Raw genomic sequence first — 18,002 nt, 5'->3', positions numbered from 1 at the left:
ATTTGGATTCAACTTACATAGACCTCATAGATGTGACAATTGGATGATTAGACACAGTGTGTAGTATTTTCTAGAATGTTTTGGGGCCGATCTTAGAGAAGGCTTCAAAAGAAACTTCAGAGGAGGCTTGGATAAGGTAGCATTATGATCATCTATGGAAGACTTTGGGGTTGAAGGAAAAAAGAAATACATTGTGTTTTTCACTTTCTTGATATCCATGTTTAATTTCACTGTTTATAAATATTTTGGTTAGGGGGGCCTCACACAAACTTATGTCAGGGCTCATCACAACACAAGGTTGGATATTCCCAAAATGACATTAAGGATTCGTCTTAGTAGTGCACTAGTAATTTTTCTCCCATATTCCCATTCGCATTCTCTAGCAAGATGAATATATCTCACTTAGTTATTGGTAACACGTAAATTATTGGGTTATTTCATCGAAATTTATAAATTTTTATGCATTTATTTTTTATAAATGTGTGTTATCAACTTTAACTGATTAAATTTATTTTTAATAATATTCTGATTTTTTCATATTTAATGGTATTTTTAAGGATGTTTTGAACATCATATCCTTCAAGAAATTAATTTTCTGATTCAGAATATATTTTTATGAATCTTTTGAAATTATATCTATGGATATATAATTTTCAAAGGGACAATATGTATTTCTTATATTTTTATAAAAATTATTTAGGCATATTTGTCTAAAAAATGCACCCCGCCGCATGTCACCATTGGATTACTCGCGTACACTTGGTCAGGGTGAAATGGTTAGGAAGGAATGGAATAGATGGTGGTCTAAGATGATGAAATAGGGTTGGGTAATGGGTAAATATAGATAATGTCATAATTATTAGGGAAGGGATCATTGAATTTCAATGGAGGTTTTCCTTAAGCTGATGGTGCCAAATAATATTATCTCATTTGCAACTACAGATCTATAATCTACATTAACGTCTCATTTTTGAGTTTGAAAACTTGTGTTGTGGTAAGATTCAAAAGAAAATTTGAGAAGGAAGGAATATAACATAAATAGTTCAGCAAAGCTTTCTCCCTCTACCTTTGATTTGATGCCCCACAAAATGGTTGGCCAGGATTAGGTGTGGACAGTTAGGTTTCCCTTAACTATGTCCTTAACCTTGTAAAAATATGCCTATTTTATACGAAATTTGAATTGTGGTTGAGATATAAAATTTATGGTACCAATTGAACATATCATCGATACCTAGATCTTCTACATTTTGCGCATTTAATTCTTGTTTGCATAGTCCTAGTCCCTTTCTATGGAAGCGGTAAAAACATGGGCTTATATTCTCCTCTCATTTGACTTCAAGAAAGTTATGCGAGGTTAGTTGAAAAAAATTCAAAAACTGTTGAAAGTGAGGGTTGAATCGAAGATTTGACATAATGCATAGTTTTGCTATAATTCATTGTACCATTCCAATTTCGATTTATTCTAAGAATTTTATTTGTTTCATTTCCACATCATCATTTTAATCGATTTCATGATAACATCTGTTTGAAGTCATACACGTTAATCGTCTTAGTTGGTTATGTATGGTTCTAGTAATATGTGTTAAAGAAATAAAGGAAATTAATTTTGTGATTAATCATTGATCTAGACAGAAATGTTGGGATTAGAATATGGGCCATTTTATTGTTGTGGGGTAAGTAATAGAAAGCTTCACTTTGGGAACTCAAGCGGCAAGCCAATGTGTGTGAGGAAACCTTCCGTATTTTTTGCCCATCATTTTACACTTAACAGGAGGGAAATTCAAAATAAGAACCATGAGCTCTCACCCTAAGGGAAGAAAGGCAGAATTGTCTGAGAATAAGGTAACATGATAGGGTGCTCTTAGGGAATGCTAATCATATTTATAGGTACTGTAGTTTACTCCCATGTCCCTTGAATATTTCTCCCAAAGCTTTTCCAGGCATGCTTGGTTAGGGCATCAAATATCAAGAGGAAGAATGAGGAAGAATTGGAGGAAGAGGAAGAAAAGAGAAAAATCCCATTATTCTATTTGATAGGGAGAGACCCTTTTATAGAGTTACATCTTGGGTTTGGATCTTTAAAACTGAACCCATTTACAACGGTTAAAAATAAGAGACGTTACAGAGGGCCATATCTAGAAGTAATCTGAAAAGAGAGTTACATATGAAAAAGAAAACAAAAAAAGGAGTAGTGTGGAGTTAGCTTTGAAAATTTTACACCGACCTCAAGATGGGAATGAATGTTTATCATTCCAAGCTTGAAAGGAAGTTTCTTCATCAACGGGCTATCTATCCCTTTTGTAAGAAGATCAACACATTGTTCTGTAGACTTGACATGAGAAGTGCTGATGATCAAACCTTCTAATTTTTCTTGGATAAATTGTCAGTCATCATCGACATGCTTGGTGCATGCATGATGAACTAGATTGTGAGCGATCACTATTGCCGACTGATTGTCACACATCAGAATTATGGGCTTGGTTCGATGAATCCAGAGGTCATCTAGTACATGTTTGATTTACAATGCTTCACAAATGCCTAGGGCTAGGGCAAGAAGTGTTGGGTTCTATTGGCCTTGATGTGGATGAAGACTAGGATTCCACGCAGCGGAAAACATGTAACGAAATCATAACGATATTAAAATCTTAAATGAACAACCTGTGCACGGATTGCATCCATGATTCCTTTGATCCTCCATCGAGTCCCATGGAACTTCTCAAATGTGCAGCCTCTAGAAGTATCCACGCAGCCCTCGAGAAATCAAATCTCCTCCTCATTGATGAGCCCCGTTCAATCTCTATTGGTGTTGTTACGCCATCCCGATCACATCGAGAATGGAGAGGGGGTGTGGGGAGAAAGGAGAAGAAGGGGAAGGCAAGTGAAAATTTTTGGCCTAGGTGAATTTTTTTGAAGGCCTTCCCCTAGTTATACTAAGTGGGTAATTGTTCATAAAAACACCCAAACTTATGTATATCTTCCGACGTCCAAAAGACCAGGTGCATGTGACCCTCTAAGCCCATGTATCAGTCTAGTTAATGACTCTAGTGGCCCACTAACCTTTATTGGACTTTTAAATTTATTAACTATATCGTCATATAAATTAATTAACATCAAATAAATTTAACCCAATCGATAGTTTGAGAGTCTAACATGTGGGGGCCAAGCTACACCTCGTGCGCTAGAAGATACAAAGAAATGTGTATTTACTCACTCATGGAACCTGTTTGTCATCGGTTACCGTGTATGTGTAGTCCTTCATTCACTTGGCGCTCCTAGGATGACTTACAGTATGGTCAACTCATCGTACTCATCATATGAGTTAGGCTAGATAGTGCTACAATATCTGAATGGCTACGGGACTCGCCATACTCAACATATAAGTGAGGCTACATAATGCTACAATATTTCCGAATACTTCGATGTCCATCTCACATATCCTTCAAATAGGAATATTTAGAACACTTGCTTAAAGACTAGTGATCTCCATATTACAATCTCATCATAATTCACTAAGTCTGCTCATGTATTTATAGACTTCATTATAAGCATCACACATGCACTATAATGAATATGTTCTATTAATAACATGGAATGAGACATAAAATTTGTGATTGCCTTGCCAGCCGCGTATGATTCCATCACAAAGTTCCGCTTATGCACTTGATCTGGAGACGATCACTTGCTTTTTACTTTTCCATGATATAAGATTACCCCCAAGGAAAGCACAATAACCTAACGTGGATTGTCGATCGAAAATGTTACCTCATAGTCAGCATAAGTGTAAACCTTAATGTCAATAGTAGTATTTGATTTAAAAAATATGCTATGTCACGGGAACCCTTCAAGTATCTAAGTATGCAACGAACAACACTGTCATGGACTACCCTTGAATCTTGCATAAATTGACTAACTAATCCATCCACAAATGAAATATCAGTCGAATAAGGGTTAGTGTCACGCGGTCAAATCTCGAGCTATGTCTCTTGCACGAATCTGACGCGTGCCGGCCTCAGTGCTTGGAGTAGAATACTGAGCAGCCTTGATCTCTTGTAGCGAAAGTCTTTCCAATTGCTTAAGATTGCATAGAAGGGGTTAGAGGAAAGGGAGGGGACACAGCCCCGTCAAGGAATAGGGTCATTGCATTAATATCATAAGAGGTTACATCATGATTGGGACAATTACATGGGGGAAGATGAGGGGTGATACAAACGAACGAGATGAGGTGCATCATGCCAGGGTAGTGTCGCCTCTTCGCCTCGAGCCTGCCATTCTGCAAGCGCGCTCTCGCCAGCCCTGCCTCTACACATGTGCCCCCAGGCCGGGTGCCGCAAGCTCGCGGGCGTGGCAGTCACACACCCGCGGGCCTAGCTTGAGCCTCAACGATCACACACGCCACCAGCACCTGTGCTGACACCTATCACGCGCAGCTTGCGTGACATCGTCGCGTTTGATGCCTCAAGCTAGACACTGCGCGCCCATCACTACCCGCGGGAATGCCACGCGCCCCCATGTCGCCTCAACGCTTTCTGTGCGCCACTAGCCTTACTCTCCAAGCGGGATGTCTTCTGGCCCCGTGCCCTGCACACGCAATGTGCGCGCTGCCCGCGCGACCGCTGCGCGGCACCCGCACAACTCTGCCCGCTGCAGCCGCGACATGTCACCTGGCTTGCGCGTCCTGCCCCTGCGCATGGCACTTGGCGCTCGTGCGCAGCGCTTAGCGCTCGCGCGAAGTGTTGGCGCCCGTGCGTGGCGCTTGGCGCTGGCACGCGGCGCTTCGCACGCGCGCTCATGCATGTCGGCCTATGCGCCCAGCACGCGCGGACTTCACCTGATCCGTTCTGCCTTAGGCGTGAATGGGCACGAGCACCATTCACAGCGTATCACCACATATGGGGGCAATGGCCTGAAAGATCAGGTTGGGCATCGCTACCCATAGTGCATGTAGCACTAAATATGACTCAGTCCTTAAATGTCATGAGTCTCACACGAACACACCCTCCCAATAAGCATGCAGGCCTCTAGGCAGGGAATGCCGCCTAGATAGGCCCTAACAGTTATGTAGAGTAGTTTACCGATCATTCTTTGATAGTGTTCTAGATTTTCCGGTGGACTGTCCTTTGCCAGATCAAGTTTATGATTGGGGTCAACAAGTGTAAGGGCTGGTTTACATCCCAACATGCCAGTTTCTTGGAATAGGTATAATGTATATTTTAACTGGGAGAGTATATGCCATGTAGGGAGTAAGCAACCTCCATTCCTAATAAGTATTTTAATCTACTTAGTCTCTTGATTTCAAAATCCGTGGAGAGTTGTTCATCTTGTTGCTGAAATTTTAAAATGTCATCTACAGTCAAGATTATGTCGTATAGATATTCAAGTAATAAATAAATGCCCTTAGGAGTATGTTTTACAAATAGTGAGTGGTCCCCATTACTCTGATAATAATTCATGGATTTCATAATTTTTCTTAATTATCCAAACCAGGATTGTGGAGATTAAGTTCGTATAGAGCTTTGTTCAATCTACTAACTAAATTCCGAGTTTAGTCATTCTTGAATCTCGATGGGATTTGCATATAGATGTCCTCCTCCATATGTCCATGGCGAAAGACATTTTGAACGTCCAATTGGTGTTGGTTCCATCCCTTAATTGCTGCTAGAGAGGATGAATCGTACCGTAGTCATTCTGGCCAGAGGTGCAAAGATTTCATCATAGTCAATCTCAGACTGTTGCGTATATCCTTTAGCTACTAGTCGCACTTTGTACCGTTCTATGTCTCCATTCTGTTGATACTTTATAGTGAAAATCCAACGACGACCTACGGGTTTCTTTTCCAGAGGGTAATGGAACTACGATCCACGTAATTAGATCTTGCCTTTATGTGTACATTGCAGCTTTCCAATTTGGGTCTTGAACCGCCACTAATACAGTTGTAGGAATCCTAATGGACCCCATTTTGGGGATGTATGCTTGATACGGAGTCGACAGGTCCTGTAGATAAACATACTTGTGAAGGGGATAGAGGGATTTTCCTCCGTCATCCACAAGTTCATTAAGTAGGGCATACGATTTGTTAGCAGTCACTATTGAAGGAGGATTAGATGGAGGCACATTGGCTGTGTTAGCTTACTGTCTTTTCCTCAAATACACCTGTCCATACCTTGCCCTAGATCTTGACTATAGGTTGTATGAGTTCAAGGGTTTTAGGATTGTCCCTGTATCACAAGGGGCACTCACTAGTGTAGAAAAAATTCGATCCAAGCCACGCTCCCCCTCAATTGATGAGTTACCCTCAATTGCTCCAATCTCAGTGGGACCCCCATAGTTATGTCCAGTTAATCTATAATAGTATTGTTGTTCATAGAATGTGACATCTTTTGTAAAATAGTATTTCTTCCCGAGGGGGGCATAGCACTTATAACCTTTCTGAGTTAGTGAGTAACCTAGAAAAACACACCGCATTGCACGTGGACATAGATCTGTGGCAGGGAATCCGTGTACATATGCCACACATCAAAATACCTTGAGTGGTAACTCAAATTGTATTCGGACAATAGGAACATGTTTCCCAAGTTCCTAAATGGGACTTCCCCCATTCAGGACCGTAGTAGGCCACTGATTAGTTGAGTACTGATCAATAAGGCTTCTTCCCATAAGAATTCTGGTACATTACTTTGAAGCATCAGAGCCCTAGTAACATCTAGAAGATGGGGATTCTTCCTCGCTGCCACCCCTTTCTACTAGAATAATCCATGGTGTCTCTTGGATTACTCCCTAGGTGGAAAAAAATGATTTAAGATTGTTGTTTATATAATCCTTTTCATTTTCTGATTTAAATCAGCACACCCCTTTGTTAAAATGAAGTTTAATCATTTGGAAGAAATTAATGATAATTTGGGTTGATTCTACCTTATGGGCCATTAGATATAGCTAGGTCATCCTTCTACAATCATCGATAAAAGTGGTGAACCAACGCTTCCCTCCTCAAGTCGAGGTTGGAGATGGAACCCAAATGTCACTATGAATTAACATGAAAGGTAAGGGAGAACGATGAGAGCTAGATGGGAAACTAGCACGTGTATGCTTAGCCCCTTGACATGCATCACAAACCAAATAAATTCTATTTAGTACATGCGATAATTGGGAAATAATGATGGATATTATGTGGCCGTCAAGCCAATCACACTACCATGATAATTTATGTTCATTAAATAAAATAATTGTATTCATATTATTCCGTGTGATGTTTATAATGAAGTCCATGAATACGTGCAATGACTTAGTGAATTATGATGAGATCATAATACAGTGATCACTAGTCTTTAAACATGTATTCTAAATATTCCTATTTGATGGATAGTCAAAATGGGTATCGAATTATCCGAAGAGAATAGCAATAGATGATCCTACTTATACGATAAGTATAGCTTATCCTATGGCTATTAGTGTGCCGACATAACGGATATATAGTGGATACTCTTTGTAGAAAGAGTTCACTGAATTGATCCGTACGAATCCCTGAATGGTATTATACCTAAACGTCAATTAGGTTGATTCAAGTCATAGTGGTATGAGTGATCCATTGACTTGAGACACCAAGGACATCTCGTGAGTGGACGATTACGTTTTGACTATGACTTACAAGCCTCTAATCGTGGGATTCAAATACATTATAGATCGGATGTAGTAAGAAGCTTATGGAGATGATTGAGTGGTCAAGATGGGATCGTCTGCCCTCGGTATAAGAGGAGATGGACTCAAGGAAGATGATGCAGAAAAATCCCTGGCCAGGGTAGTGAGGATATTGGAGAAGGCGTTCACCAATAATCCCCGTTACGCATTAGTACTAATCGAATGACAAATTAGGGTTTGACGATAAACCATACCCTAAGTTGTTCGAGAGTCTCGCGCGGATGATGGATTGATTATACATATAGGATAACCAATGATGGTAAAGGTTCCATGAGAGAGTTTAAGACTACTCAGTATCCTCTAGAGCACGAGGTGTAGCTAAGCACCCCACGGGCTGGAAACTTAACCTATCGATTGGGTTAAATCGATCTTTATTTAATTAATCTATATGTTGATAGAGTTAATTAATAAGGTTGGAAAATAAATATTATTGGGCCACTAAAATTATTAACTATAATGATACATGGGGCTAGAGGGTCACACACACAATGTCATTAGGTGGATATATTTTACTTTGTAGAGTTTTTGAGAAAAACCATAAGTGAAATATAAAGAAGAAAAGGGGTCTCATTTTAAGCTCCCATGCAAGCCTGATTTGAGAGCCCCTCCCTTTCTTCATTCTCTTCTCCACTCATCCCAGTGTCTTCATGGTGAGAAGATCATCTAGATTTTCAAGATGAAGCAAAGAAGAAGACGTGGAGATCCAAGCGCCGAGTGATTGCGTGGAAATTTCTAAAGGTCGGACGTGTGAACGGCTTCTGGACGATCTTGGAGCGGCTAAGTCAAGGGTGGAACGAGTTCCCACAAGGTATATTCAATGTTTCATTTTAAAGAATGATTGTGAATCAATCGACACACTTCCGCATCCATGGAAACATGTTTTCCATGGATGAACCGAGACAAAAAACCCAACAAATAGAAGTCACAAAGTGGAGACTCCGGGATGCCCCACACGAGGATGAAGTAAAATGGCCTTTTGTGTCGGTATTGTGTTGCTTTGAAGAGATGTCGTAATTACTGGAATAGTTTTCTACGATGGCTGCTCCACGATATAGTATAAGCCACGTCGTTCTTCAGTGAAGAATCTAATCAGCCACCCTATCATTTTATTCACCAGAAAACACCTATGCTTTTGTGATGAGTAAATCATGTGTAAGGGACTTCCACAAGCGACTAAGAGAGATGAGGTTAGTAGAGAAACGCGATACATGAAGTACATATTCAAATTTCCTGATTTTGGGAACAAAGTACCAATACCAGTAATAGGAACTCAATTCCCATTGGATGTAAGGACACTCTTATCTGGAGGAAATGGTTTATAATTAATGAATAACTGTCTATGGGGTGTCATATGATCAGTCACACTTGAATCCAGGATATGCTGACCGGTATTACCAAGAGGAGACATAGAATCAAAACATGACAAAGCACCATCTTTAATAGAATGATTGGTTTGTTTGACTTGCAATGCACAATTATTTTCATTCTCTACGGGTATTTTAATAGATGAAATAGGAAGCCAAGCACAGAGTTTACCTGATGGAACTTCAGATGGAGTTACAATGGATATAGCAATTAAAAGTTGTAGAGGTTCTCCCTATTCCCCGCGCAATTTTTCCACTTCTTTTGTTGATGCAGTTGAGGCTGATCTCGCAACGAAAGGAGCAACTGAGCTACCTTGTACTGAAGTAGTTTCACTAGAGACATGCCCAGGAAGCAGGCCTTCGTTGTGAGCAAAGTGCCAACCTGGGTTATTGCCAATTTGGCTGAGGAAGGCCTTCCTTGGGTTGAATCGAGGTTTCCCATGTAGTTTCCAACATGTCTCTGAAATATGTCTGGGTTTTTGGCAATATGAACACCAAAGTTTAGACTTGGGATCATCTATTTGGTTGATAGTTCTCGTAGCATTCTGATGAGCTCGAGATATTCCCCATCCATTAGATAAGGTTTGAGCCGGATAGGCAGAATTCTGATTGATGGACCGGGATCTAAAAGTAGTGGTCGTCATGCTGAGGTCATGTCCTCCTAATGATTTCAGCCGGCTCTGCTCTAGTAAAACCATCTTGACTGCTTCTAAAAAGGTAGATGTAATCTCTTTGTTCTGCAGCATGGTCTTGAAAGTATCAAATTGGGAGTTGACTGTCTTCTAGCACATTAGCCTGCTCCTCAAAATCTGGGTTTTTGACTGGGCAATAATAGTCTAACTCATTCCATATTGACTCCAAGGTAGAGGCATAATCGACTACACCAGGCATACTGATATACTTCATCACCAGGCATGTAATGTGGGATTTATCATTTCTTTTAGAATGCATTTGATGTACTCGGACCCATAAATCCTTTATTGAACGGAGCCTTAAGAGGTGACGACCTATAGTGGTGTTTATTCAGATGATCCTCCAAACCCTTCTAATCCTCTAAACGAAATCTGGTTAGAAGCTGATGCATTGATTAAGGATTGATGTAGTCAGCCCATTCCAGAAGGTTTGGGCATTCTAACTTATATAGCTTTGGAATTTTAGGAAGTTCAGAAATGTTTTTTGTATATTCAGATGAAGAGACGACTGGAGAAGAAGAAAGTTGTTGTAGGTTGGAGGCCATTGAGATGAGAAAAATACTGGTTGGTAACTACCCACACACCAAAAAAGTAAGTTTTCTAATGAATATTGCAACAATAGGTGAAGCGCTTAACTGGGTAATGGCTCTATCCAGGAATTCTTCCGCAAAATAAGGGATAGGGCTCTATCCTGTAGCTCTCCCCACAAACTAAAGGAGGGTAATGGCTCTAACAGGAGCTCTCCCTCAAAAAATAAATAAAACAAGCAGTCTGCAAGATGGGCACCACCAGCCTCACAGGGATCGTACATGCATCATATATTCAGCACAAAGGGATAGGAGAGGTAGCACATGTATGTTGCTCTGATACCATGTAGTTTACTCCCATGTCCCTTGGGTCTTTCTCCCCAAGCTTTTCAAGGTGTGCTTGGTTGAGGCATCAAAGAGCAAGATGAATAATGAGGAAGAGTTGGAGGAAGAGGACAAAAAGAGAAAAATCCCATTATTATATTTGATAGGGGAGGGCCTTTTATAGAGTTATATATTGGGTTTGGATCTTTAAAACCAACCCATTTACAAGGGTAAAAACTAAGAGATGTTACAAAGGGGCATATATCAAAATAATCTGACAACAGGGTTACATATACAAAAGAAAACAAAAAAAAGAGTAGTGTGGAGTTAGCTTTTGAAGTCTAACATTTACTATCATCTTCTCTTAATATCTCTATATTTTCATGGGGAAGTGCTATAGACAATATTAGCCACCAGGAAAGACCACTTCGATATATGTTTTTATAAATGATGGATTTAGTTTACTCAAGTGAGTTGCTCTCATCATAACCTCATTTGTACTTTAAAAATCCTAGTTATGGACCTAGTTCAAACCCAGATGAATCGATGCATGTAGATCTAATATGATAATCATTTATAGACGTCAATATGTACCTTCCTCTCTGATACCCTCAATCCTCTTCATCTCATATATTATTACCTTCACCAACACCCTCTCTATCTATCCACACCCTTATCTCGTACTATTGATGATTACTGCTCTCTAGGCCATACCCGAACTTTGTCCGTGTCATCTGTCTTCATCACCTTAGCAACTCTAACATAAAGCCCCATAATGTACATCTCCTAGCCCAAACTATTACAAATGATCGTCTCTCCTTCATAGTTCTGAATGCTCATCCTGTTACCTCTTCTTATATCGTTGTGCCATATTTATATCTCCGGTACCATTCTACCCCCTTTATCTCTCCATCTGTTTTTCTCATTAGATCTAGAATTCGTCCACTATTTTCAGCCATACTGAGATTACATTTTTATTTCCAACTCACGTACCATCAATCTAATAGCATAATATTTTATACATGATATATGGATTGTGAAATAATTTCCTAAAAATCCGATTTTAGGCAGTGAAATGAACTTTATATCCATTTAAATATGTATTTTTGGTTCATATATCATACCACTTTATCCTAGATACTTACCCTATTAAAAATGGTACTATAAAAAAGTATTTAATCTCACACATTTCAGTTGATGAGATTTGAAACTCTGGCATTGAAAGAAATTGTCTTATTGGAGTAATTTAACACTTAGACATTTATATTTTTAATCAAATATATAATGAAATAAATTATTCGAGTGTGTACTCCAATCCTTCATAAAATATTTCAACTAAATCATGATGAGGTATTCCATGGTATGTAAATTGTCTAGTAGACACATATGTTCACTCAAGCGTCATAGAATGTCACTATTGCTCCTCGCTTGAATACACAAAACCTTTTTTTTTTTTAAATGGCTTTTCAACTGAGTAATCATTATTAAACAATTTTTTTTTTATCTCCAAGTGTTGAAATCCAGAGCTGGTTTCCAAACTATTCTTTTGATCTAGTCTTGAAGGTTAACATGAACACTCTCATCATCAAAATCTATTTTGGGATGTTTCCAAAATGATCCATATCAAAGGTAATTAATAAAATAGACACAATTAATTCACAAATTAAGAATAAATTCTGATTTTTTCTGTTCCACTAGCACATTGAAATTTGTTGATGGCATTTCTATAATAGTTATGGAATGAACAATCAAACTCTTTCTCTCATGCATCTGTTATGCTACACATTTTTGAGCTGCAGTTATTGGCCTTGGATTGACTTACTGGAGAAATGTAGAATATGAACAAAGTAGCCTAGAGACAAACTATAAAGGTTAATTTTTTTTCCTTTACCTGATCTGTGACTATGGTTATGATAGGACATGGAGGCATGAACATAATTGATATGGACTGTCAGAACTAGTGAATGACTTAGGCATCGACATCACTTCATGAGGCTTCAAGAAGTCACTAAAACTAAGCAAACATTTAAAATTCGTAGACCCACTAATTCAGAACCGAACTATAAGTTTTATTAGCAAAAGGTATGATTTGTAATTTAATTAAGCTTATATTTGTCTCCTATTTTCAAATCTAGAAAGAAGCTGTAAGTGAATATCACAATAAAAAATCCATGAATAATAAAGAGGAAACTGAAAATAGGATGAAAAAAAGTTTTAATTTAATTTACATTAATTCTACTTATGATTTTGAGTATTTAATAAAATTTAATATATATTTTATTTTATTAAATTTATCTGTGAAAAAAATCTATACACGAATATAAACAAGTGAAAAAGTATTATAAGAAAAATATTACAGAATTCTGATATAGAAAATAAAAGTTAAAGATTTATTTATGTACACTTTAAAATATTATATTATATTATATTGAAGACAACATAGATTAATATTTATAACTATGTATTCAGGTCATAGATATTTGTAAATGAGTAAGAATGTGAGGACAATATATGATTGTATAAAAAGAACTCAAGTCGACACCTTTTGATAAGAAAAGATAATATGATAAACTTAAAATATTTACTTTAATTAAGTATTGAAAGAAAAAAAAGGTTTTTCTATTCAAAAATATAATAATTATGGAAGATCTATTATAATTTCTAACTACTAAAATTAATCTGAGTTTAAAAAGAAGTAAAATATAATTTAAATATTTTATGATAAAAGACCATCTATTTAAGCTCCTATTCGATCTTTGAAAAAATCATACGTATGAATAAATCAATTTTACTAGTATTTAGAATCATTGGGTTATGCCCGATATTTGAGGTATTATATTGAAAAAAATACCACCTCCATTTTTTCTTAATTATAAGATTAAACGATTTAAACTAAAGTAGGTAAGGTGAGTTTTTCTATTGTATTTTCTTGGATAAAAGTCTAATATATACACATGTTTATACACATTTTTGATGTCTAATATAAATATTTTACCAATGAAGTATAAAATTAATTATCAAACACCATCAGTTTTAAAACGTGATTAGCAAAATTTTTGTGAGAGGAATGCTTCAAATGGGTCAGAAAAATACTCCAATATTGGGAGGCAAGCAATATTATTTCGTTGATGTGGGTGAGTACTGTTTAAAGTTTAATGATTCTTTTGGTATAATTCCTTATTCATTTTAATCTAATAACCTTGTGGTATTGATGATGTGCTACATGATTGACATAGAGAAATGAGGTTCTATTCACTCGGGATATCTAGTGGTGAGCAAGGTCGCCTCCATTGGATTATTGCGTAAAGATAGGTCTTATTTACGACTTATCGAATAAAGAGTATTTAATTATACAATCACCCTGACTGACTCAGATGGTGATCAGAAACATGATAAGGATGAATTAAAATTAAGAGTAAACAATATCATATAATAACTAGGTCAAAAACATAATATTATATATATACATATATTTGAGATTGAGAGACAATAATGTGTGTGAAGAGAATAACTATTTGTAGTGTTATATTATGGATAAAAATTTTGTTAGATAGTGAAAAATTTAGAGACTGAAGAAGAGAAATAAAGAGGAAAACAAATGGTGGTGAGAAGAATAATATAAAAAACTTTCAGAATAATAATGTGAGTTACTAGGAGGGTAGATTATCTTTAGAGAATGTGAATTTAAATATATTTAAAGGTTTTGACGCTTAATGAATGTATGTTCAATATGTAATTGAATAAGATTCAAGCTCAAAAGTCTTTCATTAAGTGAATAAGAGACATCAAATTAGAAGATTTGGGTGATATCTACAATGGATATGATCGATCTGGTAAACAATGTCTGGGGACATTTTGAACCTCAGAAGGACTGCGCTATCAGTTGATGGTGCACCAATTCAGTTTCATTAAGGACGAATGGTGTATCATAATGATTAAATTGAATACTCACAACATTGAAAAGATACTGATTGATGAATCCCCTCTTCTGATGAGCCTCTTTGGTAAAACACTGACTGATTTCTCAATAGTATTCTGAAATTACCCATGATAAATTTTCAGCATGTAGAAGATGCAACCAAAACAAATTACATGTGCAGTTAGCAAGAGGAGAAAGACCTTAAAATTTTACTAAAATGCAATATGAATATAAAAGGTATTTTGATATTTTTTGATTCTACAAATGTAAAGGGATTTTAGTCTCACTAATTAATATCATTTTGAGAAGATAAAGGGCAATTTATTTAAGGATTCCAAATTTAATTGGGAAAGTGACGACAAAAACATTGCATTTGAGGACCAGCTAGCTACTCCTTATCCAACTCTTAAAAAAATACGTTGGTCCAAAAACTAACTCCAATTTAGTACAATACTATATACCGTTTATTTCAAATGAGAAAACTCAATAACTACAAAACTATCATTAAAGAATTCCCAAAGACTAAATGGGAACACAAGTACTTAATATTATATGACGTTTCTAAAAAATTATGAGGCTGATTTTGAGATAAATTGTGATGACCTCATCAGCGTCTGATAAGACATTCAGGATTCTAATCCCCAAAATTGGGTAGGTTCCATGAATGACCAGAAAAAAATGATGACAGATAATGAGACATGGGAATCTTGTCTTTTTTTGGGGGTACATAGACCATCGGTTTAAATTTATGTTGAAACAAAGGGATTCAAGTGTGATATGTAAAATAGTTTATATCACATTAAAAAATTGATTATATAGTTAATTTTCTTCCCACCGCAATGGAAAAAACAATTCTAGAATTATAATGAAACTAGAATTACATTTTGACCTTGAGATACATCAGATGGATGTATAGAATGCATTTGTTGTTATATATATTTAAGAGAACATATACTGTATAGAGAAAACAGTTCTTTCTAGGAGATTCAACATTAATAGTTTACAAAATAAAGAGTCCGTTTGTGAGCTTAAACCAGTTTGTCATCAATGGTACATAAGTTTTATATAATTTCTGATCAATTGGAAAATCATAAGTTCAGTGAGAGTGGGCATTATTCCTTGGATCAGATGTGGATGATATATTTCCTCCCAGAATGACATAAGCCTACGTTTGAGGCCAAGAAACTGTTTTCTTATATTTTTTGTTTAAGGATGTTGGTGAAGCCTTTTATGTTTTAAATTTTCAAGTATATGGATTCTCCGTCAACATTTTTTATGTTTTTACCAAAAAACCATATTAAAATTAGTTTCACATAGATATATCATGGACAAATGTAAACCATGAGATGCCCTTATTTCTAAAGGGCACATGCCCTAATTTTTGTTCAACAAATAAGTTTTAACTCAAGAGACGGAAGGTCCCTTATGCATAAAATTTATGAAGCCTCGTGTACTCACAAGTGAGAGCTCATGTGCATAGATCATGTAACTTGTCAGTGTTCACAATTAACTCTCGAGTAATGTAAGTATGGATCACTGAAAACAACCAAGAGCATCATCAGATTTAAAAAAAGCCTAAGCGAGCCATTGATGAAACTTCTGACAGTCTGTCGAGCTTAATTATTTGATAAAAACAGGAGGCCTAACAAGTCTAAAATTATTGACATCAACTTACTGCTAGTGAAATAAATATTTTAGAAGGACAGTTTTTCATCAAGCTTATTGGGACAAACTCCACGGTTTATTATCCACTTACAAAGGGACTATTATCAAACTTCTTCCATGTCTTTCTCACGTTGGTTTATTATGATATGATAATTTGTAAATTCAGTCGGAAGTCTTAATTTATGATTATTCAGTAATATATACTGTTCTGTATTTTAAATGCATGAATATATTCTTTAGTTTCTCTTTACTTTGAAACCAATGTAGTTGATCTCCATTTCAAGCTTTTGGGGGAATGAGTTATAACTCATCCGTCATGTGGTTCCCACACAACACATATGTCATTCATTACTTTGATGCATGTGATCATCGTTGGATTTGGCTCTACTTTATGTTACAAGTTCATTTGGTTCTAGACTAGTTTATTTGGGGATGAGATTTTATGAATCATCTTAAAGAATGATTCCAAAATTTTGAGCTATTAATGATACCCCTAAACAACCAATATATTTGTGTTCAGGAGGGGGATTGGTATAGATACTCATATAAATATGTGTGCTATGCTATCATTCACTCCCTAATGAAGCGATTCACTTAAATGAATTATAGGGTGAGTACAATTGATGGAGCATGACTGCAATGGAGCATAACTGAAATGTACGCCACTGTCAAATTAATCGATTACGTTTATTTGACGGAGCATAACTGAAATGGGAATCACGAGGCTTAAATTTTATTCTTGTCTATTTGCAAGTTTTAAGTCCTTGTAACGCATGCATCGTCTTATTTTGGGTATCCCATTATCTAGAAAGTACGGATTCTCATGTAGAGTCCCATGAGTCTTATCTTCCATGTTGCACCAAGGCCTCTCCTACAGTTTCAATAATTTGTACTGGAGTCCGGCATCATTTTATTTTTCTTAAAGTATCCGTTGTTGAAATATTGAAACATGCCCTCCTTTTGTGATTCAGAATACGTAGAAAACTTGGATGTAGGAACACCATCGACAAGGGCAATATGAATATCTACCATGGTAAAATTTGTTGGAGTTTATATCGGCCATTTCACTGACAAACTATAGGCTTGAGAACAGGTTTGTAAGCGCCACCTTCTGTGATGATACCTGTACGGGGCAGACACTCTAATCAGTCCGTTCTCTTTTATCATTCAGAGCTCCACACCGATGTTTTGATTTGATTTGGCTGCTGATGTGAGTTTATGAGGTACACGTTTTGGGGGACTGAATTAAAAAGAGTTTCATTGCCTTCACCTTTCATGCTCCATCTCCTCGCTGACCCCTCTCTTATTCTTTCTCTCTCAGTCTATCTCTCTTCTTCTTTCCATCTCAGTCTCTCGCTTTCTCTCTCTATCTCTCTCAGTTTCTCTCTCTCTTCTTCTTTCTCTCAGTCTCTCTCTCATGTTCTTTCTCTCAGTCGCTCTCTGTCTTCTTCTTGCTCTCTCCAGTCTCTCTCTCGCTTCTTCTTTCTCTCTGCCTCTCTCTCTTGTTCTTTCTCTCTCAGCCTCTCTGTCTTCTTCTAGCTCTCTCAGTTTCTCTCTTGTTCTTGCTCTCTCTCTCTCTTTCTTTCTCTCTCAGTCTCTCTCTGTCTTCTTCTTGCTCTATCAGTTTCTTTCTCTTCTTCTTTCTCTCAGTCCCTCTCTGTCTCTTGTTCTTTCTTTCTCAGTCTCTCTCTGTCTTCTTCTAGCTCTCTCAGTCTCTCTCTGTCTTCTTCTAGCTCTCTCAGTCTCTCTCTTCTTCTTGCTCTCTCTCTCTCTCTCTTTCTTTCTCTCTCAGTCTCTCTCTGTCTTATTCTAGCTCTCT

The sequence above is a fragment of the Wolffia australiana genome, chromosome 14, assembly GCF_029677425.1.
Source record: "Wolffia australiana isolate 7733 chromosome 14, ASM2967742v1".
In the NCBI taxonomy this organism is placed as follows: Eukaryota; Viridiplantae; Streptophyta; class Magnoliopsida; order Alismatales; family Araceae; genus Wolffia; species Wolffia australiana.
This window is presented reverse-complemented; position numbering follows the sequence as displayed.